General features: G+C 41.1%; 1 protein-coding gene and 1 long non-coding RNA gene across 9 annotated transcripts in view; one reads left to right on the top strand and one right to left on the bottom strand.

The window, feature by feature from the left end:
- Positions 1-25,027, top strand: part of LOC144930466 (uncharacterized) — a 34,910-nt gene extending 9,883 nt beyond the window's left edge. The window contains exons 3-5 of one of the 2 annotated variants that reach the window (XR_013635643.1): positions 3,901-3,963; positions 6,881-6,941; positions 24,457-25,027. This is a non-coding gene — a long non-coding RNA (uncharacterized LOC144930466). Of the gene's footprint in view, positions 1-3,900; positions 3,964-6,880; positions 7,131-24,456 lie in introns of those variants that run through there. The other variant, XR_013635642.1, reaches the window with a different exon arrangement.
- LDB2 (LIM domain binding 2) overlaps positions 1-25,824 on the bottom strand; it is a 315,970-nt gene that overhangs the window by 240,768 nt on the left and 49,378 nt on the right. The gene's annotated exons all lie outside the window — the stretch shown is intronic.

Genomic DNA, 25,824 nt, shown 5'->3' with positions numbered 1-25,824 from the left:
CAGCACAGTTCTTTTCTCAGCCATTTAAAGAAATCATAATCTAACACGTACCTAGCTAGATTACTTACTAAAAGTTCTAAGACTCCATTCCTGGTCTATCCCCGGCAAAGACAGAATATAGAGAGACACACAGACCCTTTGTTTCTCTCCCTCCTCCCAGCTTTTGAAAGTATCTTGTCTCCTCATTGGTCATTTTGGTCAGGTGCCAGCGAGGTTACCTTTAGCTTCTTAACCCTTTACAGGTGAGAGGAGCTTTCCCCTGGCCAGGAGGGATTTCAAAGGGGTTTACCCTTCCCTTTATATTTATGACATATGTATTGATTCCAACAAAGCAATGCCTCACTAATAAGATATTAGGTAAGCAGGCCAGTTTCTGGGAAGGTGGTTTAATGACTAGCTGAGGAGGCTAGTTTTCTCCAGAGAATAGGAGGTTTAATGGTTGTCATTGAGTGGAAAGAAGAATACTGAACCAAATTCCAGCAAGATGGTTGGAAGTCTCCCCGGATAAGGGGAGCACATTGCCAGGAATAGGAAAGGTAAGTCAGGCTGTTTAAGAAAGCTCAAACATTGACAGGCATGGGAACTGGATGAGACAAAAAGGGAACATAACCTTGTTTCCTAGCATTTCCTTCTGGGTTATCTGCTTACAGTTTTCCTGTATCTCTAAAAACTTTGTTCCCTAGCCAGAGAAGTGCCAGGTAATCTTACACAGCGATATGAAGTTTTGTAATTTACTTTTATTTCCATTGATTCTCTATTTTCTTTGTTAAATAAACCTTGTCTTAATTCAGGTAAATCTAAATTATTGATGATTAATTGGAGTATTTCTTCAAGCAACTCTGTGTAAGAATCATGCTGTGATGCTCGACACATAATATGAATGGCAATGGCTTGTCCCAAGGAGAAACAACTGGTCCTTCAGCCTCTGATTCAAAGTCAAAGGCACAGAGCACGGAATCCTGCACCACCATTTGACAGGTTTCAGAGTAACAGCCGTGTTACTCTGTATTCGCAAAAAGAAAAGGAGTACTTGTGGCACCTTAGAGACTAACCAATTTATTTGAGCATAAGCTTTCGTGAGCTACAGCTCACTTCATCGGATGCATACTGTGGAAACTGCAGAAGTGAGTGGGGTGGGAGGAGGTGTTGTTTCATGGTCTCTGTGTATATAATGTCTTCTGCAGTTTCCACAGTATGCATCCGATGAAGTGAGCTGTAGCTCACGAAAGCTCATGCTCAAATAAATTGGTTAGTCTCTAAGGTGCCACAAGTACTCCTTTTCTTTTTGCACCACCATTGGCACTCTGGTTCAGATTGTCCCAAAGCATGTTAAAACCCCTACAGACCACCAAGAAAAAGAAGGTTTTGAAAGTTAAATAACCATGTTCTAATTCATTATGCTGTAAACCTGTTGGTCCTTTACACAGGAACATACACATATACATAACATACATTACTTCAAATCCAAACAGTTTAGCAATCCATCCAGTTCAGTATTCAACCTTTGGCCAACACTGGATGTGTCAAAATAAGCTAGTACACACAATTCACAGAATAGTCATCCTTAAATAAGGGAATTATTCAGACCATGGAATTATCTGTATCATGAGCAGTTATTCTAAAATAGCAGTGTTGTCTAAATGAATATTAACCATCCAGTTTGTAATAAGTGAACTCTAATCAGTAACTTTGTTTTGAGATAAGGCTGACTGAACTTTTTGAAACTTTGCAGCAAACAAAACAAACTTTAAAATACTGTATTTCCTTTGCAGGGCTATTTACTAAGTATTGATTGATTGATATTTGTTTAACAAAAATTGTATATGAAAGCGAAAGCAGACTAACATTTTCCTTAAAACTACAAAAAGCCTTCCTCCATTATCCATTTCTAGATCTACAGCCCCTGCAGGCACAATGTATCCCGTCCCCTCCTGTACCTTCCTGACTCCATACAGGATATCCACACCAAAGGAAGCCTAGATTTAGTAACACAATCTGTTACAAGATTCTTGTTTTCCATCTCCCAACAGAATGTATTGCTGCAAACAAATTATTCCCATACAGTAATGGGAATATATTAAAATACCTCACTATCTTTCTGCAGGCCCTAATATATGTTCAAGTGCAGAAAACAACAAAAAACTCACCTACCTATAGTATGTAAATTGGATACAAGGAAAAAGAGTGTAGGCATCACAATGTAGTTAGAAGGGACTGATGCAATATCATGCTTTCACATCTGGAAATACGTCCTCAAAGCAATGATACTTTGGAGAATAGGATTATAGCAGCAGTCAAGACTGAAATGATTCCTGAAAGAGATGCCATTTCTGGGAGTAATCTAGAACTATGACCACCCTCTGGAAACTGATAGTATCTGTCTGCTCCTCCTTCCCCTGCCCCCAAATATCTGAACTACCCAAGGACATCATCAGATTTGTGTTTTCATGCTAATTCCTGAAAGCACCACTTGGAGGCAGTACTATCAAACATAATTCAAGAGAGTGACAGCCACTGGTAACTGGGGGTAGTCAGAATACCATCTGTGTCCATGAGGCTCTAATAATCCCTGGGTACATAGATTCTACCGTTCAGAAACTGCATCTAACTAATGCATCCAATTGCAACTGGGATTCCTCCAGATGGTTCTGTACCATTGGTATGTTGTCATAGTACCTTACTAAGAGCTGTTGGAAGTTTCAAGCAATAGTATTATGGTTCCTCACTCCCCCAGATGACAGGTTTCAGAGTAACAGCCGTGTTAGTCTATATTCGCAAAAAGAAAAGGAGTACTTGTGGCACCTTAGAGACTAACCAATTTATTTGAGCATGAGCTTTCGTGAGCTACAGCTCACTTCATCAGATGCATACTGTGGAAACTGCCTATCTTAATCTTTCCCTGTTTGCTGTAGAGGATGTTGATCAGGTGATTCCGCAGTTTCTTTGAGAGTGTGTGGCACAAGCTGTCAGCATAGTCTGTGTGGTATGTAGATTGTGATGGATTTTTTACCTTCAGCCCTTTTGGTATGATGTCCATCTGTTTGCATTTGGAAAGGAAGATGATGTCTGTCTGTATCTGTACAAGTTTTTTCATGCAGTTGATAGATTTCCACTCCATACAGCTAAATGCAGTGCCTTGCATAATGACAGGTTTCAGAGTAACAGTCGTGTTAGTCTGTATTCGCAAAAAGAAAAGGAGTACTTGTGGCACCTTAGAGACTAACCAATTTATTTGAGCATAAACTTTCGTGATCTACAGCTCACTTCATCGGATGCATACTGTGGAAACTGCAGTTGCATCCGATGAAGTGAGCTGTAGCTCACGAAAGCTTATGCTCAAATAAATTGGTTAGTCTCTAAGGTGCCACAAGTACTCCTTTTCTTTCCCCAGATGACAAACTGTTATACACTCCCAGAACCTTCTTACTCGGGTCTATGTGACATTCTGCTCCAACTCCTCTTATTTTCGGAGAGGGAGCTTGTCTGGAGCTGAGAGATAGGAACTCTTTGGTTCTGATGATAGCTCTGCTGGTATCTTGTTGTGTTGCCCTGTGTAAGCTAAAAGACTAATTTCCTGGCAAATTGCAAATAATCCCTTACCTATGTCATCTCAGTGTTGTGAGAATTAAATAGTTAATGTTTCCACAGCACAGTGTAAATATAAAGCAGTAGAGAGATTCCACATTTCAAAGAGGAGTGTCATCACAAGGCATTACTCTCTCCTTTCCATTTTAATGGGTTCAACTTCTCCAATCCCATCATAAGGCAATGCCTTCTTTTCTAGATTTAAAAAAAAGTTAAGCTAAGAAAAAGCATGCTGCAATTTTGAATGGGCATAGTCATACACAGATGACTAGCTTCGCATAGTTCAGTGACTAATTATCTCCTTTCTGATTTAAGGTGAAGTATGCTCACTCTTTGGAGACTGCTGATGAAGGGATATTTGAAGAAAAGCTAAAACATGTAACCAAATCTATTATATTTTTTACCTGTTCCTAATAGGTTTTAACATTTGAGTTATAGATTTCACTAGCCTGAATGCAAGGAGATCACATCTTTTATAATATGGTGTTACAGTTCTTCTCTCTGTTAGTTTGAAAGGACTTTTCAATAGATCACTTCGCCTGTGTAAATATATGGCAAATATAAAGCTAGTAAGCATTTATACATTAAAAAAACCTGGGAGACTACATGTATGAGTACTGATGAAAGCAGCTACGCAGATTCTGCTGTTCCAGGTTGCTTATCTACCTGAAATGCCTCATTAGTAAGATCATATTATTTTGCATAAAAATGTGCAAAAAATATTTGCAAAACAGTCCTTTGTATTAAGATGCTAAAAACATATCAACTAGACAATACAAATCATGGCTAGGAAAGATTTCTCTGTCATAAAAAAGATCTGATTTATTCTGACAGTTTCTGAGGATCTTTGATATCAAAGTCTCTTTATAAGACACTGACAGTCATCAAGTGGATGTTTGTCAAAGTACATTTTCCAGATGTCTAAATAAAACAGGTTTACTTTGATGAGTTTTATACTGATAGCTGAAGGTAGAATACAGGCTTTGCTTCTATTTGCATCTCTACTTCACTGGCTCACAAATTTGCTTCCAGCTATTTTGTTGCACTTTTTGACGATTAATTATTAAAAACTTAATAAAACATTAAATCTCCCCCTTTTAAAAAAAAGATAAATACAGTCAGTCCGTCCTTTTGGCTTGTAGGTTTATTATGATGGGAACCAGACATTCAAGTCGAGTAGCATGCCACAGAGAGGGCACTCCAAAGGACATTCTCCATGGCAGCATACATGGAAAAGAAGTCAGGTTGGGATAGAGGGCCTAATCCTGTCCCAATGAAATCAGTGGGAGCTTTGGCGTTGACTTCAATGGGAGTAGGACTGATTTCTAAGGGACGGACCGTGACTAAACAGATCAAATATCCCATAGAAACAGAAACAGACAAGGAACAGAAGTTACTTCTACAGCCCAACGGCAAAGCAGCACTGATGCCTTTTGCCTCTGCATGTCTGGGTGTGTGAAGGACACCCCCCAATCACACACACACACATATACACCCTCTGCAAGTTCCCTTTAATCAGGGTTTGTCCTATAGTTCATGCAATCAGTTACCATAGTAAAGCTTGTAACATGTTTAGGGATCCAACTAGATTGAAAGTGGTTAGATACCACAGTGATGGACACAGTATGAAAACAGATGAGATACTGTAACATAAGGATCGTCATCATTGGCCTGGCTCATTAAAAATGTTTTATAAGATGGTAATGAACCTTTTTTTAAAGCCACTATATATATATATATGAATGAAATTAACTTATTCTAAAGTCTCCTTCTTGGACACCCACTATTTTCAGGGCTTTCTGAGTTTTTTTTTTTTTCATGCAACTCCAAGTCAAATATAACGTTCGTTTTAAATCCTTGCAAAAAATTAACTTTATTCATTTTCCTATGTGAACGGTGGAACACTATGAACTGTTAGTCACAAAGGTGCCAAACTATGTCATTAATAGTTAAATCTCAAAATCTCTTCCAAATATTTTAAACACCACTAGTCACTGTGCCCAGGATATTTTATAAATATTTATCTAGGTTTTATGTAAACAAGTTGGGCAGGATTTGGGAAATGGAGAAAAGGAAGCAATCTTCATTTAGTGAAACTTTTGGTTTTACTCTGCATGTAATAACTGTGGAGGATATAACTTACTTATTCTTCATTAGCAGCTGGTTAGAAAAAATGCTTGACTGTTAAATAAAAGGGGGAATTTGCACAACTCTGGGAAATACCTGAGGAAATGGGCTCATTGGTTCAGAATTAAGATGAGAGGTAAAACAGAATCCATCCCAACTGTAGGCAGCGTTTGAGACAGCTCTCCCCACCTGAGAGTGTATGGTTGCTGGAGCCACGTAGTGGGGACCCACAAAATTTTTGACCATGATCCCAGATTCCTTTTCATTACTAACCCCATTATATGGAGCCCTGCTCCACCACCAGTGGGAGTTACAGAGTTCACTTGCATGCCTACACAGTAGCCACCTCCAATCCCATGATGCAGTTGTGCCATATTGGAGAACTATCAGGGTCCTTCAGGGACCTGCAAGTATGGGGGATTTTCACCCAACTAGCATTCCTGGATGTATCCAACAGCCATCATTCTTAGAGAGACAAGATGAGTTAGGTCATAACTTTTGTTGACGAGAGAGACAGGCACACAGAGTGTGTGGCTCTCATCCCCAGAAGTTGGTTCAATAAAAATATTACCTCACCTGGGACCAACACAGCTACAGCTACACTGCAACTACCATTCGTGGCTGACACGTCAAGGCTCAAGCCAGGAACCAATAGAGTTAAATGGATGATCTCCTACAGCTTGAACTGAAGAGCCAAGGCTCTCTCAGGGGTTTGTAAGAAGCTCATTTCCTCTGTGGATTCTGTACAGAGGGGGGACCTGTAATAAACATTCACCAGTGGATTACATATATACTATAATCCTTGTATGAAATCAGATGGTTTACTGCAGTATGCAGTCCTCTAACCATTAACAGCTAAACCCATTTGTTTCAAGAACACTTTGAGTCATTTAAAAGAACAAAAATAACTATACACGTTCTTTCTTGAATACAGCCGCAATAAAGGACTTTTTTATTCACTCTAAATTGTTAAAATATATAATTGCAAGAGTGAAATAATTTCTGGAGCCTGTCTCCAGATGCAACAACATTTTTACCAATCTGATGAATTGGAAAGAAGGGTTTTATTTACTCTGCATAGAAGTGGTTTAAAGCTGCATGGAAAGGGTGTTCCTTGGATCCATTACTTAATCAGATACAAATGTACCAACAATTATTCTATTTTCAGTTGGCACAGAATTCAGTCCACAGCATGATCAGTTATCTATGTCGCCTGGAAGGAACTCTGGGTAAGTCACAGGAAAAAGGTGGGAGCATTGTCAATGTTTCCTGATGGCCAGAACACTAATGTATTGTTCTGACTTTTTTTTTTTTTTTAAACACTATCGCATCATGTCATATTTATTTCTGCAACATCCTCTTTCCAGGCAGGACTTGATACAATATTTATTGACTTGTGAAAACTGCGTCAATATACATACTCCACTTTGCATTCATAAACTTAAAATAAAAAGAATCTTTCATGAACTCTTTGTTGTGTGGATAGTACTATACAGTGTTGTCACCTCTGAGATAGTCCTTGAATTCTTATTTTAAATAATTTTATTTTTTGTAAATTATGTTTTTAAACACCAACAATCCCATTTAGGTTTTGGGCACAGGGGTATCCTACCAGCTCAATTTCACTGAGGAACAAAACCGCACCATATAGCTAGAAAATATCTGAAGTATTCATCACAGGGTGAAGTTTGTGTCCCTGGGCCAGAGAACCAGGATAAAGCCTATGCACCACAGAAGTCCTCCAAACAGGGCTTAAGTAAATGTAATTGGTATACTGGCCTTGTGCTAGCTCTCTGCATAAGGATAGATTTAACCCTATGGAGAATATCTGAAAAGCAATACGTAACGTGTAGGAAAGTTGTTACATAACTTAACCTTTGTGTCTTTAATTATTTGTAATTGAACATATTAATTAGGTTAAAAAAATGTGAGGCATACTCTTTCTAGCCTCAGAGATGAAATATCACTACGGACTCAAGAAGCTGATCAATCTTTGTTTATTTTATTTTGTATGACTGAAATATGGGAAAAATCAATGTGGAACACTGAATAATAGTATGTCAGCTATGTATTTCGCCAGTGATTTGCAATATACGACAAGGTCAGCTGCACTGAGTAAAGAGGCTTTCCAGCACTCTTCAGCACCATAACAGATCCAGCATTAGACATCTTTCTTTAGTTTGTAAAAAATTGCCTGATTAGCAAGAACAGACTCAATATTTCAGTGCCGTTATGAGTGCTTTCTACAGTAGTTTTATGCAGTGTAGCCATGTTGGTCCCAGGATATTAGAGAGACAAAGTGGGTGAGGTAATATCTTTTATTGGACCAACATCTGTTGGTGGGAGAGACAAGCTTTCAAGCTACACAGAGCTCTTCTTCAAGTCTGGGAAAGGTACTGAGAATGTCACAGCTAAATACAAGATCAAACAGAGTTTAGCATAAGTAGTTCGCACATATTTTAAGGGACTACTCAAGGTGAAGCCTCAAGGAAATGTAGTGATGGTCTGGTTCCACCCATATAGTTGTTATTGGGGCATTTAATGCACTGGATAAGGTACAGCACATCTTGTGATAGGCAGGTGTAGGACCCATGGATCTTGAAAGGTGTGTTGTGCGGGGTGCTGATCATTGTAGCAGTGGAGCTGTGTCTACAGGTTTTGCATCTGTTGTTCTGTCAGGGTCTGGTGCCATTTTGAGTTGGTGTGTCCTGGTCTGTAGGGAGCTGGCTTCTGATAATGAGCTTGGGGGGGTTGTTTGAAGTCCAGAAGAGGGGGGTTCAGAAAAGATTTCTTTCCCAATGAGGTCCCCATCAAATACGGTTTGTGGTTGTTTGATAGTACCCCATATGGTTTCCATTGTGGGATGATCCATTCAGGGTGTCATCAAACAACTTGTAACAACTATGTCGGTGAAACCAGACAATCACTACATTCATGAATGAACTCACACAAGAAAATGATAAAAGACAAAAACTTCCTAGATCTGAGCCCTCATCCTCAATGGAAACAACACTTTCAGAATATGAGACAGTGAGTTTAAGTGCATAACTTTGCTAGACACTAAAAAGTATGGACTGAACAGAGACACTGGGTTTATGGCTTATTACAATTATCTGTAACCCATTAACCCCCCTTTTTGACTGCAGGGGTGTTAATGGGCCACTTTACCTTGAATGGTCCCTTCAAATATGTGCTAATTGTTTATGCTAAACTATCTGTTCAATCTGTGACACTCTGAGGAGTAGACCTGAAGAGGAGATCTTTGTAAGCTCGAAAGCTTGTCTCTCTCACCAACAGAAGTTGGTCCAATAAAAGGTATTACCTCACCCAACTTGTCTCTCTATTTTGGGCAAGACATTTAAATCTGAGCGCCTACACTTAGGTTACTAAATCCATATTTAGGCACCTGAAATAAAGTAGCCTGATTTTAGAAAGTGTTGAGCTTTCACAAATCCAGCTGAAATGATTCACACCCAGCTCTGAGGAAAGGGGCAAACACAGGCAGGTGATGAAGCAGCTCGCTTCCACCTCTGCTGTCCCCCTCTGCCTGATAAACAGGAAAGATAGCCTGGGAGTCACCACTAGGAGACACATCTTGAAGATCACAATCTGCCAAAGGCTGATTCTGACTTGATCTGTGCTGATTCACGTTGGGCATTTAGCCCTCTATTGCATGGAATTGCATCACTACCGCATAACATGTCTGGCATTGAATCAGTACCTGATGTTGCATCATTTCATTAATATTGTCACAGTCTGAAATTAGGAGATAGCGACATAGAATTATGCCAACCTGCAAATCAGTAAATTCTAGAATTTTGATGGAAATAAAGTCTGTCATGCGCATCTCGGAATGGATCACCAACGTCAAAACCAGGGCCACAAAGAGCACTTACATCTCCCGAGCCAGGGATGAATATTAGAGGTCATTTTGTTTTCAGTGATCCTGTGCAGTGATTTTTATTTGAAGGCTCACATAAGTTTTCACAAGGAAATTTTATGACTTATTCGAAAATATTCCCCTGCCCATCTTTGTGTTTATTCTTGTATAAGAGTCTTTTTGTTAGAGATCTACAATTGCCAGAGTACATGAAGTGTCTTTTGCAGTACACTTGAGGAACTCAGTTTTCAAATGAAGGTGCCTAAACTAGGCCACTCACTTTAGCATCTAGATTCCTAAAACCGGCATTTAGTCCTGAAGGTCCCAGATGAATATTAAACATTCCTTATTGTTAAGTCCATGCTCTCCACAAACGTACACTGTATTCTTATTCAACAGCATGAGAATGGCACCAGCATTGGTCCACTCTGTTGACACATTTCAGAGTAACAGCCGTGTTAGTCTGTATTCGCAAAAAGAAAAGGAGTACTTGTGGCACCTTAGAGACTAACCAATTTATTTGAGCATGAGCTTTCGTGAGCTACAGCTCACTTCATCGGATGCATACCGTGGAAACTGCAGCAGACTTTATATACACACAGAAAATATGAAACAATACCTCCTCCCACCCCACTGTCCTGCTGGTAATAGCTTATCTAAAGTGATCATCAAGTTGGGCCAGTGCTAATAAACAATGGTCACATAAACACCACCCTATACCGGAAACCTACTGACCGCTATTCCTACCTACATGCCTCCAGCTTTCACCCTGACCACACCACACGATCCATCGTCTACAGCCAAGCTCTGCGATACAACCGCATTTGCTCCAACCCCTCAGACAGAGACAAACACCTACAAGATCTCTGTCAAGCTTTCTTACAACTACAATACCCACCTGCGGAAGTAAAGAAACAGATTGATAGAGCCAGAAGAGTTCCCAGAAGTTACCTACTACAGGACAGGCCTAACAAGGAAAATAACAGAACGCCACTAGCCGTCACCTTCAGCCCCCAACTAAAACCCCTCCAACGCATTATTAAGGATCTACAACCTATCCTAAAGGATGACCCAACACTCTCACAAATCTTGGGAGACAGGCCAGTCCTTGCCTACAGACAGCCCCGCAACCTGAAGCAAATACTCACCAACAACCACATACCACACAACAGAACCACTAACCCACGAACTTATCCTTGCAACAAAGCCCGTTGCCAACTGTGCCCACATATCTATTCAGGGGACACCATCACAGGGCCTAATAACATCAGCCACACTATCAGAGGCTCGTTCACCTGCACATCCACCAATGTGATATATGCCATCATGTGCCAGCAATGCCCCTCTGCCATTTACATTGGTCAAACTGGACAGTCTCTACGTAAAAGAATAAATGGACACAAATCAGATGTCAAGAATTATAACATTCATAAACCAGTCGGAGAACACTTCAATCTCTCTGGTCACGCAATCACAGACATGAAGGTTGCTATCTTAAAACAAAAAAACTTCAAATCCAGACTCCAGCAAGAAACTGCTGAATTGGAATTCATTTGCAAATTGGATACTATTAATTTAGGCTTCAATAGAGACTGGGAGTGGCTAAGTCATTATGCAAGGTAGCCTATTTCCCCTTGTTTTTTCCTCTCCCCCCTCCCCCCAGACTTTCTGGTTTAACTTGGATTTAAACTTGGAGAGTGGTCAGTTTGGATGAGCTAGTGCCAGCAGGAGAGTGAGTTTGTGTGTGTGTGTGTGTGTCTGGAAAAAAAAAGGGGGGGGGGGTGAGAAAGCCTGGATTTGTGCTGGACATGGCCCACCTTGATTACCATGCACATTGTCGGGAGAGTGGTCACTTTGGATGAGCTATTACCAGCAGGAGAGTGAGTTTGTGTGTGTATGGGGGTGGAGGGGGGGTGAGAAAACCTGAATTTGTGCTGGAAATGGCCCACCTTGATTATCATGCACATTGTAGGGAGAGTGGTCACTTTGGATGAGCTATTACCAGCAGGATAGTGAGTTTGTGTGTGTGTTTTTTGGAGGGGGGTGAGAGAACCTGGATTTGTGCTGGAAATGGCCCAACTTGATGATCACTTTAGATAAGCTATTACCAGCAGGACAGTGGGGTGGGAGGAGGTATTGTTTCATGATCTCTGTGTGTATATAATGTCTGCTGCAGTTTCCAGGGTATGCATCCGATGAAGTGAGCTGTAGCTCACGAAAGCTCATGCTCAAATAAATTGGTTAGTCTCTAAGGTGCCACAAGTACCCCTTTTCTTTCTGTTGACACAGATTAAGATAAACTCATGTTATAACTGTCCTTCCACCTTTTCCCAGTCCTTTGTATATTACAGAGGCTAATTTTAAAACTAGCAAAACATCACATACAGCAGTAGGCTAATAGTGTTCCACCCTGTTAGCAGGTGGTGTTCCAGCTGGGAAATGCTATAGCGAGTTTTTCTGACTACTTGTGCAGCTGGCTAGTTACTCCACCCAGGTACAAGAGAGGTTGAAATAGCCCTAAAAGTCCTGCAGGGAGGGAGCCTTGGAGCAGCCAACCCTGGGGAGAAGAGTTAAACTGGGTTAAAGTAACCATAGGGACAGTTATGCCTGAGAAGAAAACTTAGGCTGGCGTTTCCATGTAGAAGTATTTTGGAACGGCTTTGCTGTTAAATAAACCAAACTCCAGGGAAGGTGTGTTTTTGTGTGTGTCTCTCTCCATGTGTCATTTTACATGAAATAAGATACAGCCTGCACCCCATTACTGATCTTAATGAAATTTTAACACAAAGTCACATATTTATCTGCATTTTGCTTAAATTTAAAACTAAGCAGAACTATTTGCTTTGGTCCTCCCCCCCAGCTATCAAAGGCAGCTTTAAAGATTTTGCTAATAGTTTCTAGATTTTCTATTATCCAGCGTAACAAAGACTAATCTTTAACGGAGACACCAGTTGGCATCTTGCTACTTTCATTCTTGGCTTCCAAAGCCAAAGGGACAGACTCCTTCTTGGGTCACAGAGCAGTGCTCAGCGCACTTGAGGGGATGGGAGAGGAGCCTAGGGTTTTCTTCCATATGATTTTGGACGTATACAGAGGCCAGTTTAGCCCCAGAGCAAGTTGGAGCAGCTTCCAATTTCAGCCAGCAGCAGTGTCACAAGTCGGTTCAGGATTGCCACACTCCTCTCACCCTCCACACAATCCCTTCTGCCCCCTATGCAAAGGGCAGCCAGAAGTAGGTGGTGTAGAGCAGTGGTTCTCAACCCAGGGTATGTGTGCCCTTGGGGGGATACTCAGAGTTCTTCCAGGGGGTACACAAACTCATCTAGAGATTTGCCTAGTTTTACAACCGGCTAAGCAAAAAGCACTAGCCAAGTCAGTACAAACTAAAATTTCATACAGACCAAAATGACTTGTTTATCCTGCTCTATATACTATACACTGAAACGTAAGGACAATATTTATATTCCAATTGATTAATAATTGTATGGTAAAAATTAGAAAGTAAGCATTTTTCAGCATTAGTGTGCTGTGACACTTTTGTATTTTTATGTCTAATTTTGTAAGCTAGTAGTTTTTAAGTGAGGTGAAACATGCGGTATGCAAGACAAATCAGACTCCTGAAAGGGGTACAGTAGATTGGAAAGGTTGAGAGCCACTGGCATAGCGTTTATGCTGGCTTTATGCAACACAGGGAAATCTGCCCCTAGCTGTTTAACCTGGCTGTCCATCCCCTTTGCACCACGCTCAGACAACAGGGAAACAGAGCAAGGTCAAAGGCCTAGCCCAAAGATGACTCCTCTCTATCTGCATTGTATCACCACTGACTTTCAGTCTGACAGATTTTATTTTAGCAGTGTCAAGTTTTGTAACAAAACAATCAAGTTGCCCCCCATCCCCCAAGAGCATAGAGAGCTGGGATAATTGGTTGCAAATTGGCACCAGACACAATAACCAGCTCCAATGCAATTTATTTACTTATTTATTTTGCCTGACAGCTGCTAAGGGAGATTATGGCAGAGAGTGAAGCAGAAAGGAAGATCTCTTTGTGCTGTACCCCAGTCAGGCATTTTTGGGAACTCTTTCCCTAACTTTATATGTTGTGCTTTGTTGGCGGGTGAATGCATGGACCATAAGTAGAATAAAAAGAAAAGCAGCATGGAGACTGGTGTCTCCTTAAGCTAGGAAGAGCAGGCTTGAAAGTTACCAAGTGAGAAATTCTCCCCAAGGTGGGCTGCTCAGAACACCCCATCAAGGCACAAAGCCCATCAAACAGCACACGGAGAAGGAAAAAACCCTGCAAAAAATGCACACTGCCCAAAGTCAGAGTCTATTAGATAGCGCCAGCAGCCACAGGGAGGCAGAATTTCACTATGCCGGATTGGCAGGGCACAGACCGAGCTGGGGTATTTCATTCCCTTAGTAATTTTGACTACGAAATAAAAATTTCAAACCAGTCTGAATCCAAACAGCTGAATTATAGGACACTCAGTGACAGGCATTATAATGGAAATGCTGACACTACTGCACACATATTGTGGGTGCACACAATCCCCAGCCTGGGGGGTGAATTGCATATTGTGTGCAAGTTCCCAAAATAGTGCTCCCAGCCATAGCAAGGCTGACTGAGTCAGTTGCTAAAGTTTCTCTCTTTCCCACGGGAACTCCAGGAAATTAAAACTGCAGAAGAAAATAAGAGGAACAGAAAAACCTGTAACTGCCCTTTCACACCACCGGACCCGCAAAATGGAGTAATTCTGAAGTATTTTTAAAGTTGCAGCAACGCTAAAGAGACATAGTTTGGACAGCACTGTGCCGTCCAGGGGAAAAGGAAAAGGAACAAGGAAAAGGAAGGGGATGTAGAAAGGCAATGCAAGTTTAGTGAAGGAGCTATCAATCTCCTGGCTACCACCAGGCATCCTGCTAGCTGACAGCGACTGAGGGCATCGGTTTCTGAGAACCAAGGCCGAGAGAAACCAAACAAGAACAAACAGAAAGAGCCGGGGGGTGGGGTGGGGGAAGAGATTCAGAGGCCCAATCCATTCTTTCCAAATCGCAAGTGACATGGGGCTGGCTGGAAAGTTCTTTACAAAACTTACTTAAGCAAACTATTAGCAAATACACGTAGGCCAAGCAGCATTCTAAATAGGAAGGGACAAATTGTGCCCTTGGATACACATGCAAGAGTCCCTCTTCAAGTGAAACAAGCCCCATGTATTTACCCAAGGGCAGATTTGGCACCTTAATATTTTTAGCCATTTACCAGTTGCTGCTGTAAGGGGAATGTCCTGGCAGCTGTCTGTACAGCACTGCAAATCTTCACTGCATTGGAATCCAATAGCATTACTCAATATAGATGAATGACCTGGAAATATTATGCATAACACAGTCCATGGGGCCGGATGCACTGCATCCAAGAGTGCTAAAGGAGTTGGCAGATGTGATTGCAGAGCCATTGGCCATTATCTTTGAAAACTCACGGCGATCGGGGGAGGTCCTGGACAACTGGAAAAAGGCTAATGTAGTGCCCATCTTTAAAAAAGGGAAGAAGGAGGATCCTGGGAACTACAGGCCAGTCAGCCTCACCTCAGTCCTTGGAAAACTCATGGAGTAGGTCCTCAAGGAATCAATTCTGAAGCACTTAGAGGAGAGGAAAGTGATCAGGAACAGTTAGCATGGATTCACCAAGGGCAAGTCATGCCTGACTAATCTAATTGCCTTCTATGACGAGATAACTGGCTCTGTGGATGAGGGGAAAGCAGTGGACGTGTTGTTCCTTGACTTTAGCAAAGCTTTTGACATGGTCTCCCAAAGTATTCTTGCCAGTAAGTTAAAGAAGTATGGGCTGGATGAATGGACTATAAGGTGGATAGAAAGCTGGCTAGATTGTCGGGCTCAACGGGTAGTGATCAATGGCTCCATGTCTAGTTGGCAGCCGGTATCAAGCAGAGTGCCCCAAGGGTCGGTCCTGGGGCTGGTTTTGTTCAATATCTTCATTAATGATCTGGAGGATGGTGTGGATTGCACCCTCAGCAAGTTTGCAGATGACACTAAACTGGGAGGAGAGGTAGATATGCTGGAGGGTAGGGATAGGATACAGAGGGACCTAGACAAATTGGAGGATTGGGCCAAAAGAAATCTGATGAGGTTCAACAAGGACAAATGCAGAGTCCTGCACTTAGGACGGAAGAATCCCATGCACCGCTACAGACTAGACCCCGAATGGCTTGGCAGCAGTTCTGCAGAAAAGGACCTAGGGGGTGACAGTGGACGAGAAGCTGGATATGAGTCAACAATGTGCCCTTGTTGCCAAGAAGGCCAATGGCATTTTGGGATGCATAAGTAGGGGCATTGCCAGCAGATCAAGAGACGTGATCGTTCCCTTCTATTCAACATTGGTGAGGCCTCATCTGGAGTACTGTGTCTAGTTTTGGGCCCGACAATACAAGAAGGATGTGGAAAAATTGGAAAACATCTAGCGGAGGGCAACAAAAATGATTAGGGGACTGGAACACATGACTTATGAGGAGAGGCTGAGGGAACTGGGATTGTTTAGTCTGCGGAAGAGAAGAATGAGGCGGGATTTGATAGCTGCTTTCAACTACCCGAAAGGGGGTTCCAAAGAGGATGGATATAGACTGTTTTCAGTGGTAGCAGACGACAGAACGAGGAGTAATGGTCTCAAGTTGCAGTGGGGGAGATTTAGGTTGGATATTAGGAAAAACTTTTTCATTAGGAGGGTGGTGAAACACTGGAATGCGTTACCTAGGGAGGTGGTGGAATCTCCTTCCTTAGAAGTTTTTAAGGTCAGGCTTGACAAAGCCCTGGCTGGGATGATTTAATAGGGGATCAGTCCTGCTTTGATTAGGGGGTTGGACTAGATGATCTCCTGAGGTCCCTTCCAACCCTGATATTCTATGATTCTATGATTCCATCTCCTCCCAGCTTCACTTCTGCAATCCACCACATCTAACCTTCCTCTACGTTTTATAGTTCTGCAAATGACCATGAAGACAAGTTGGCATGGAAGTGCACAATCACCTCCACGCAGGAAAAAAACAAGTATGAAATCAACCCACCTTTCGGAGTTACAATATAGTATTGTAAACGTAGGTGCTCAACCCAGTTTAAGTTACCTTGCTAGGAAAGAACAAACCAACCATTTCCAACCCCCGCAAGGAAGGAAAACAGAGAGATCATTGGCGTTCTTATGCTTGGTAAGTGCTCAGATACAACATCGACGGAGGCAAATAGAAGTTCCTAGATAGGTAGATTAGGATGGTCTCAGGAAGATGATAGAAACCTGCCATCTCATAAATGAGAAATTTGAGGTGTTTGCTAGAGTATTCAAGAGAGCAAAGGCTGAAGTGTGTGCCCACATGTTTAAGACCCATCGGTTTCAAGAGTTTCATTCTTTCTTCCAACCAACAGACTTCATTCCTGCTATTGCCGATCTCAGTTAAAACAGCAGAATGTTTCATGCATGTGAGTGTGAGGTACAGAAAGGAGAAGTGTTCAGAGAAGATTATTTGCAGATAAAAAAAAAAAAACAGTGGAAACTCATTTTACTGGAACAGCAAACTATTCTGGCACTGAGCCCCCCCCTTGCAATGGGTTCAGCCAGGTCAGACATTTAGAGGGATTCAGTGTGGACATAGGGTTCAGAGTTGGATCTCTGTGTAGGATCAGGGCATTTGGAAGCACACAGAAAGGCTAAAAACTAAACTTTGAAAGTATTCTTGCCAGTGGAGATAAATCAAGATACAGAAGTTGTATTTGGGACTAAGTGTTTGAATCAGGGAGGTGGCTCCACATAGCAGCAGTTTTCTGGTGCTGATTCTGTGAATTCACAGAATAATGCATTTTAGGACATCACAGTGGCTTCCACTGGCAGGACTTCACAGGCCCTAAAAATAATGATTTTTATAGGATAGGTTTTCAGTTGCTCCTCTTCACCAGATTAGTGGGAGTATTCACCATTATTTCAGTAAACAGTTTTTAAGAGCTGGAACTTAGTCTTCAGATTTATGTCCCTTCTCATCAGATGTTTATTCTTCCAGAATGTCTCTTTCACTCTTGCTGTTCTGGAGCTTCAGCATACAATCTTCTATCTCCTGTAACGATGCTTTCTAAGTAGCTATAATTTATCACTTGTAATGCAGCTGTCATTCACTGGAATCTTGCATATTTTCCCAGGATCCTTGCATATCACCTATGTCATATGTCTTGTCCACATTCAACTCTAGACCATATTCTCTACCATACTTACCTTCTTTCAAACATGTATTGTTATATTAGTCCTACAGCATTACATTTCTTTTTATAGAATGTCAGTTTATTCGTATTTTCTTCTAGTTGTGCTCTTCTATCTATATTAAGCTTCTTGAATATAGTCACTGACAATTTTCATACCATGTGCCGGTTTCTGCCCTCATGTAACAGGGTTCACTCATTGTTTGGCGCCTCTTGGTAACTCATCTGGGGATTAGCTACATCAGGTCTGTTGCCCTCCTTCCTTGCACCGTGCCTCCCCCTCTGGGATTCGGAGTTCTACCTCTTTTTGACTTGGCCTTCTGGCCTGGTCACTAGAGTCCCTCCCCTTCTGGGGTAGCAAAGTCCCACGGGGTCAGCTGTCCACGTACCGTTTCAGACATTCTTCTGCTCCAGAAGTGGCCAGGTCCTGTGCCACTTTCCCAGTAGCTGGTAGGGAAACCTGGGTCCAACTGCTACTCCAGCTTCCAGCCCAGGGACCATATGTCTAGCAGCTATGGTCTACTTGCTCCCAGGCCCTTTTGCCATTTTCCTGGACTCTTTCTTATTTCCCTTCTCTATCTTCTGGCCCCCTCCTCTGGGTTTAACAGCCCAAACTCCCTCCTCCCAGGGACTCACTGTATACTACTCCTTCCTTTGGCTTCTTGCCAGACTCTGTAGCCCCAAACATATCTCCCAATGAGTGACTACAGACTACTTCCCCTGCAGCCCTCTGTTGTTCTGAGCCTCCTCTCTTTACACAGGCCCAACCTGCTCCTTCCCAGCTGGGCTCCATCTTCACTTAGTGCTTGTCATTCAAGCCTAACTTTCTTCCCAGGTTCTGCCTATGAGGTTAATTGACCTAAGTATCTGCCCTGCCTTGTGTGGAGTGGACACCCCATCACACCTCAGATACACAAACATGATGCTCACTGAAGACAGTGGGAGTTGCACATACACATCTAAAATTTGGTCAAGTAAAACTAACCGTTACCTGTCTAATCTTTACAGGTGACGTTTCTTAACACAACATTCTCTCCAGTGGTTTCGTCTAGGAATAGGAATTTGAAATTACATAAAAGAACTGTGACATTAGACACAACATCAAAGATGTCAGCCTTAAATTTTATCTATTGATTTTCAACACTTCTGCCCAAGTCCAAAAAACTCGGCTAAACCCAAGGTTGTTACTTTGTCAAAAGGCTAACTCCTCTTCTGTATGCTGGCTGGCCTGCCAGCAACAGGAACAGGTTGTTGGGCTTTGGGGCAGACTTTTTTCTGGTGCAGTCACAAGAATTGTGTACATGTAGGACAAACATGCACATTTGTGTTTCCTCTGCACTGCCTAATAGATCATTATTTGCAGGCAGACAAATCAGTGCAGAGGAGATGGCAACCCATATAAACACACATCAATGACAAAAGCTTTTGGGTTCATTTTTAAGCCTTTGGGCTTATCCCTGTATGCTATTCTACTCTGGCTAGTTTAACACAAGGTATGTTGCTAGCACATACGCTTTGCCACAATTATTTTAAAAACTTGTTCATTCGCCGCATTCACAGAATGGGGGATTTTTCAGTATTTGAAATTTCACTGTTATGAAACAGTATTTATGGAGTGTTTACTCTTTATTTATAGTTTGCAAATAAAACTCTAGAATTGCTGCAGCTACGCAGGTAAAGAGCTGTTAGCGAAAGGTTTTTGTCCCTACATATTGGGATGAGTACCTATCCTTCCTTTCCTCTTTGTACAGTACCGCACCGTTAAAATATAGCATCAGTCAGCAGCGTGCCCGTAGCGATTAGTGAAGCAGTTAGCCTCGATGGCATTATCTTTTTTCAACAGTTAAGCAGCTTTATTCCTCTGAAGATCACTAGATAGCAGTGCGCTCACAAAGAAAGTCAAAAGGTGCCTGAGATAAAAAGATTTGGGTTATGATTCACTAATCAATGTTCACAATAGACATTGGAGTATTCAGGACACACTGTTAATCCCAAATTCTTGATTGATATCATCCCAACTTTAATTTACATGATTTTCAAGGTAATACAGAGAGAGAGTGAGAAATTCTACTTTGATATTGAAATGCAGACTCCACAAAAAATGATTGACACACAAAAATTGCATTAAAATTAACACGACATCAACAAAAGCAAGGAAATTCAAAGATGTGAATGAATTGCTACGATGGGTCCTTTTTCAGAAAGCCAAAGAACAATGGATGACCTGACAATAAATACCGTCAGATATGGAAATCCACTGGGACCTGATATGAGCTGCATGAGACTCAGCAAAGCAAGTTAAAGAGTAGTTTTAATCCAAACTCCATAGACCCAATTTTCAGAGGACTTAACTCAGCCTTGAGACTTGTCCATGCGCAAAAAAAACCCCACATTTGAACACAAAGGGCATTTGCAAACACAAGTTAAGTAGACAGGTACTCCCAGTCTCATACATTTGTATGTATTTGTGCACATGCAAAAAACATTTCCTGTGCAAACTCATGGAAAGAAATTTAAAACTGACTGTTTAAACTGGACCCTTAACTATTTCAGACAGACGCTCTGGATTACTGTTAATTTCACTCTTTGTGTATGGGCACTATTTATTAAAATCTAGTTTAAAATAAATGAAATATAAAGTCTGAATTGGAGCTGGGTGAACACTGTAAGGAATTATTTGTGAAATTCATGGGCAAAAAGTTGTCCTTTGATAAACCTTGTAGACCATGGACTTCAATGTGTCAATAAAACAGTAAGGGTATGGGAAATCTATACATTTTCTTTTTCATCTAAACTATTTTTTTTCTACTAGCCCATAAACAAGAAATAAGGCACCACCATTTTGATAATTTCTTGTCCACTCTAAAGGCCTAAACATTTTTTCTTCAAAAGAATGTTTTTGCACTTATATAAATCATCTCCAGGGATCCTAAAAATCCATTTGCCACAGAAAAACATGGAATTTGCGTATTTACCAGAGAATTTTTAGTTTTTACGTTTTGTGAAAAAAAATTTAAAAATACATTAACTATTAACTAATTTTACTGAAAGTACCAGTCTCATTTATTCAATGAGCACAACCTCCCCATCTTGTGGTTGATTTATGAATGTGCTTTAAATGTACATAGCAAAACAAATTCCAATAAACTGCTTCCAGCATACAGAGGTTACTTAACGGCAAATAGAGGTTCATGTTTTAATGCACCTCAAATTTCACTTTAGCCTCCAGACGTAATTAAAGTTATGAAAAAATGTTGAAAATGTTCAAAATCACACCTAAAGACCACATCACTGAGTTTGTCAAGGACAAATTTCACATTGATAGTAATGTGCTGTGCTGTATGCAGCAAGGCTGTAGATTAAGTTCGAAGGCAGACAATTGTAGAACACATGCTCTAAACATAAACTGAATGAAAGGAAATGAAAACAAGAGGCTGAGACAGCAGGTCCATCGACACAGTAAAAAAACCAATCCACTGTGACTGGATCATTACAGTATTTTTGTGCATTTAATTTTTTTTCTGAAAATACAGAATACAGACATAGAAATTTTTGGTATATGTAAGAGATAAAAACTGCAATTCTATTAATTTTATTTTAATATAATGACTGATGGCACTGGTAGGCTTCGAACTTGCTTAAAAAGTGTAATTACACAATAAAATATTGTGTTCAACTGATACCTATATATACTATGGCTATGGAAACTAAAGTTCAGCATTCCATTTTAAATGCAGAAAAACACATTTTTTAAAAAAAGAAAAGGAGTACTTGTGGCACCTTAAAGACTAACAAATTTATTTGAGCATAAGCTTTCATGAGCTACAGCGCACTTCATCTGATGCATTCAGTGGAAAATACAGTGGGGAGATTTATATACATAGAGAACATGAAACAATGGGTGTTACCATACACACTGTAACCAGAGTGATCACTTACGGTGAGCTATTACCAGCGGGGGAGGAGGGGGACCTTTTGTAGTGATAATCAAGGTGGGGCATTTCCAGCAGTTGACAAGAATGTCTGAGGAACAGTTCGGGGGGGGGGGAATAAACATGGGGAAATAGTTTTACTTTGTGTAATGACCCATCCACTCCCAATCTCTATTCAAGCCTAAGTTAATTGTATCCAGTTTGCAAATTACTTCCAATTCAGCAGTCTCTCCTTGGAGTCTCTTTCTGAAGTTTTTTTGTTGAAGAATTGCCACTTTTACGTCTGTAATCAAGTGACCAGAGAGACTAGAGCGTTCTCAATGTATACCTTCAAATCAGTGGCACTGCTATGGGTACCCGCTTAGCCCCACAGTATGCCAACATTTTTATGGCTGACTTAGAACAACGCTTCCTCAGCTCTCGTCCCCTAATGCCCTTACTCTACTTGCGCTACATTGATGACATCTTCATCATCTGGACCCATGGAAAAGAAGCCCTTGAAGAATTCCACCATGATTTCAACAATTTCCATCCCACCATCAACCTCAGCCTGGACCAGTCCACACAAGAGATCCACTTCCTGGACACTACAGTGCTAATAAATAATGGTCACATAAACACCACCCTATACCGGAAACCTACTGACTGCTATTCCTACCTACATGCTTCCAGGTTTCACCCACACCACACCACACGATCCATTGGCTACAGCCAAGCTCTACGATACAACCGCATTTGCTCCAATCCCTCAGACAGAGACAAACACCTACAAGATCTCTATCAAGCATTCTTCCAACTACAATACCCACCTGCTGAAGTGAAGAAACAGATTGACAAAGCCAGAAGAGTACCCAGAAGTCACCTACTACAGGACAGGCCCAACAAAGAAAATAACAGAACGCCACTAGCCATCACCTTCAACCCCCAACTAAAACCTCTCCAACGCATCATCAGGGATCTACAACCTATCCTGAAGGATGACCCAACACTCTTACAGATCTTGGGAGACAGGCCAGTCTTTGCTTACAGACAGCCCCCCAACCTGTAGCAAATACTCACCAGCAACCACACACCACACAACAAAAACACTAACCCAGGAACCTATCCTTGCAACAAAGCCCGTTGCCAACTGTGTCCACATATCTATTCAGGGGACACCATCATAGGGCCTAATCACATCAGCCACACTATCAGAGGCTCGTTCACCTGCACATCTACCAATGTGATATATGCCATCACGTGCCAGCAATGCCCCTCTGCCATGTACATTGGCCAAACTGGACAGTCTCTACGTAAAAGAATCAATGGACACAAATCAGACGTCAAGAATTATAACATTCAAAAACCAGTCGGAGAACACTTCAATCTCTCTGGTCACTCTATTACAGACCTAAAAGTGGCAATTCTTCAACTAAAAAAAACCTTCAAAAACAGACTCCAGCGAGAGACTGCTGAATTGGAATTCATTTGCAAACTGGATACAATTAACTTAGGCTTTTAGCAGTGTCAACCGGAGCAACCAGGGTACCCTTTCAATCAGGCATTCCAGTTGAAAACTGGATGCCTGGCAACCCTATTTCCAAAAATCAGGACACATTCTGCAAGGGCCTTTTTGTGGGCTGGAAGGGACTTAACCACAATTGAAGAAATCTATAGAACTGCTACCTGGTAATCGATTCCCCTCTCCACCAGTCATTATTTACAATCTTTCTCTAATACATTTGTAATTCACTGCGTTAATGTGTGAGATCCTGCCCCCCTCTAGTGACTGGTCCCAGCGAGGATAAGAGTTTGTTACTCACTGACTGCTCACAGTTATTCCTTCAGCTTGTCCTTTTGATGCTGCAAATCTCAGTTGCAAAACACACTGATGATTAAGATGTCTGCATATATGCAGTCGTGGTTTATCATATATGCTCAGGGAGAGGTCAGCAGTAGGCTCCTACAGCTGTGAATTGATATAGGGTCTTCTTTCTCCCAGATTAAAGGGTCTCAATAAGCTCTTGATTAATACAACATTTAGCTACACTCTGCACCATCCTTTTCCAGAAAGAATCAATTCTGTGTTCAAGCAGAACATTTCAGCATGTAGCAAATTTAGGCTGGAAATTAAAAGGTTTCTATCCATCAGAGGAATGAAGTGCTGGGACAGTCTTCTAATAGGAGTAGTGGGGGCAAAGAACCTAATCAGTTTTAAGGTGGAGTTTGATCATTTTACTAATGGGATTATATGATAGGGTGTCCTGAGATAGCAGGAGACTGGACTTGGTCACCTAGGAGGGCTCTTCCAGTCCCATGTTCCTAAGTGAAGTTGCCTGCAAAAAGCAAAGTTTAGCCCCAAACATATTAATCATGTCTTTACGGGATGTTTTAGAAAGTTCCATGCTGTGGAGCAGGGTTATATAGCTGAATTAACTGATATAAACAACACAGACTGCACTGCAGTTAAGATCTTTCCTTTAACTAAGAAAAAGTCCAGTAACAGTGTATCCTTTTGCAAAAAGTTTGCCCACACAAAGAATATTATGGGATTGCTGAAGGAGACTGGAAAAGTTTCCTTTCGCTAGAGTGAAAGGTAGCGTTATTCTGAAGTGGAGTATTGTGCAAAGAACAATGGAGAGGATTCTCGGATGCCACTGATTCGTTTAAGAATGGATACTGAAAACAGGTTTCTTCTTACAGGTATAGTGTGTGGACAGCAGATAAATACAACAGTGAGCTACAAGATTCCATAAGGGAAAGTGAGAGTTTACCATCTTTGGGAATTATCTGGTGATGTCTCATGAGGGGAGAGGTAATGGAGATTGAGACAGAGTCCTCCATTTTCTGTGACTTCCTTAAAATTATATGACTGTCTCCCGCAGAACTGCTAGCCCAAATTAGGTTACTAAACAGTAGTTTGTATTGTGGAAGATCTGAGCAGGATTTTTAATGGAATCATACTCAGAGCGCAGCAGGCAAGAAGGAATTCTCATTTTCAATGTTAAAATGAAGTCCATAAAAGTCCCAGTTATTTTAGTCCCCCTACAGGTTTTGTTAATGAGAGAATTGGTGTTGATGAAGACTATTTTTCAAAGACCAGGGATGAATTTTATGCCAAAAAGGATCAATTGCTTGGAAATTTCAAATGGAGTTGTAAGAAAATTCACAAATTTGAAATATGAGAGTACCATTAGGATTAGATTTTTGGACATTTATTTTGTAGCCTGAGAAGCTTCCAAAGGTATTACATGCATCAAGGTGGTTTGTGTGTGAAGGGTACAATAAAAAGTCATCAGTGTTCATTGTAATCTTGTGGAGGAATTTATTTCATTCTTATTTTCCTAATGCTCCACTAATAAAGGTGTACAATTATTGAACTAAAGTAATCCATGTTTTAAGATAAATAAATGAGGTGAGATCTTGATTCGTCATTGATTCAGTGGGGTTGGAATTTCATCCATGGCATTTGCTAGTTGCACAAATGCACCACAAAACCAGTGAAGCCATTTTCTCTCATTGAGCCAGTGTGTTGTAGTTTATTATAGCTAACAAGTAAAACACTTTTCAGTAAACACAACTATGAGATAGCTGCTGAGCCCAGCAGTTGAGGCCCTGCTTACAAGCAATACCAGTCTGTAATAGTAAGCATCAGCTTGATTATTTTCTTCTCCCTTTTTAGATGGAGTACATAGCCTCCTAAATAAGAGCAAGCTGGGGGTTGTTTTTTAAAGCTGATGTTTAGCTTGCACAAATCCACAACGTGCACACTTGACATTGTATGGAGGCTGTAAGAGTGCCAATTCACCAGCCACAAACCACACATGCTGCCAGTCTCAGCCTGAACACACACTAAAAGGCTACGAGTTTCATTTAATCCTCTCCTTTTCCCTCGCAGCCAAGTACCAGAGGCTAGCTGCTGTCTGAAAAATATGTTGAAAAAATATTAACTACGAGTGTCTAATTTCTGATGCAAACTGAGAATAAATCTAAGAGTGAATCCTGTAAAAATTGTAATCTACAAACATAGCTAACAATATAGCCTTCAATGTCCCGTTTAATTAATTGCAT

Source organism: Lepidochelys kempii, chromosome 4, assembly GCF_965140285.1.
Source record: "Lepidochelys kempii isolate rLepKem1 chromosome 4, rLepKem1.hap1, whole genome shotgun sequence".
Lineage (NCBI taxonomy): Eukaryota > Metazoa > Chordata > Testudines > Cheloniidae > Lepidochelys > Lepidochelys kempii.
This window is presented reverse-complemented; position numbering and strand designations above follow the sequence as displayed.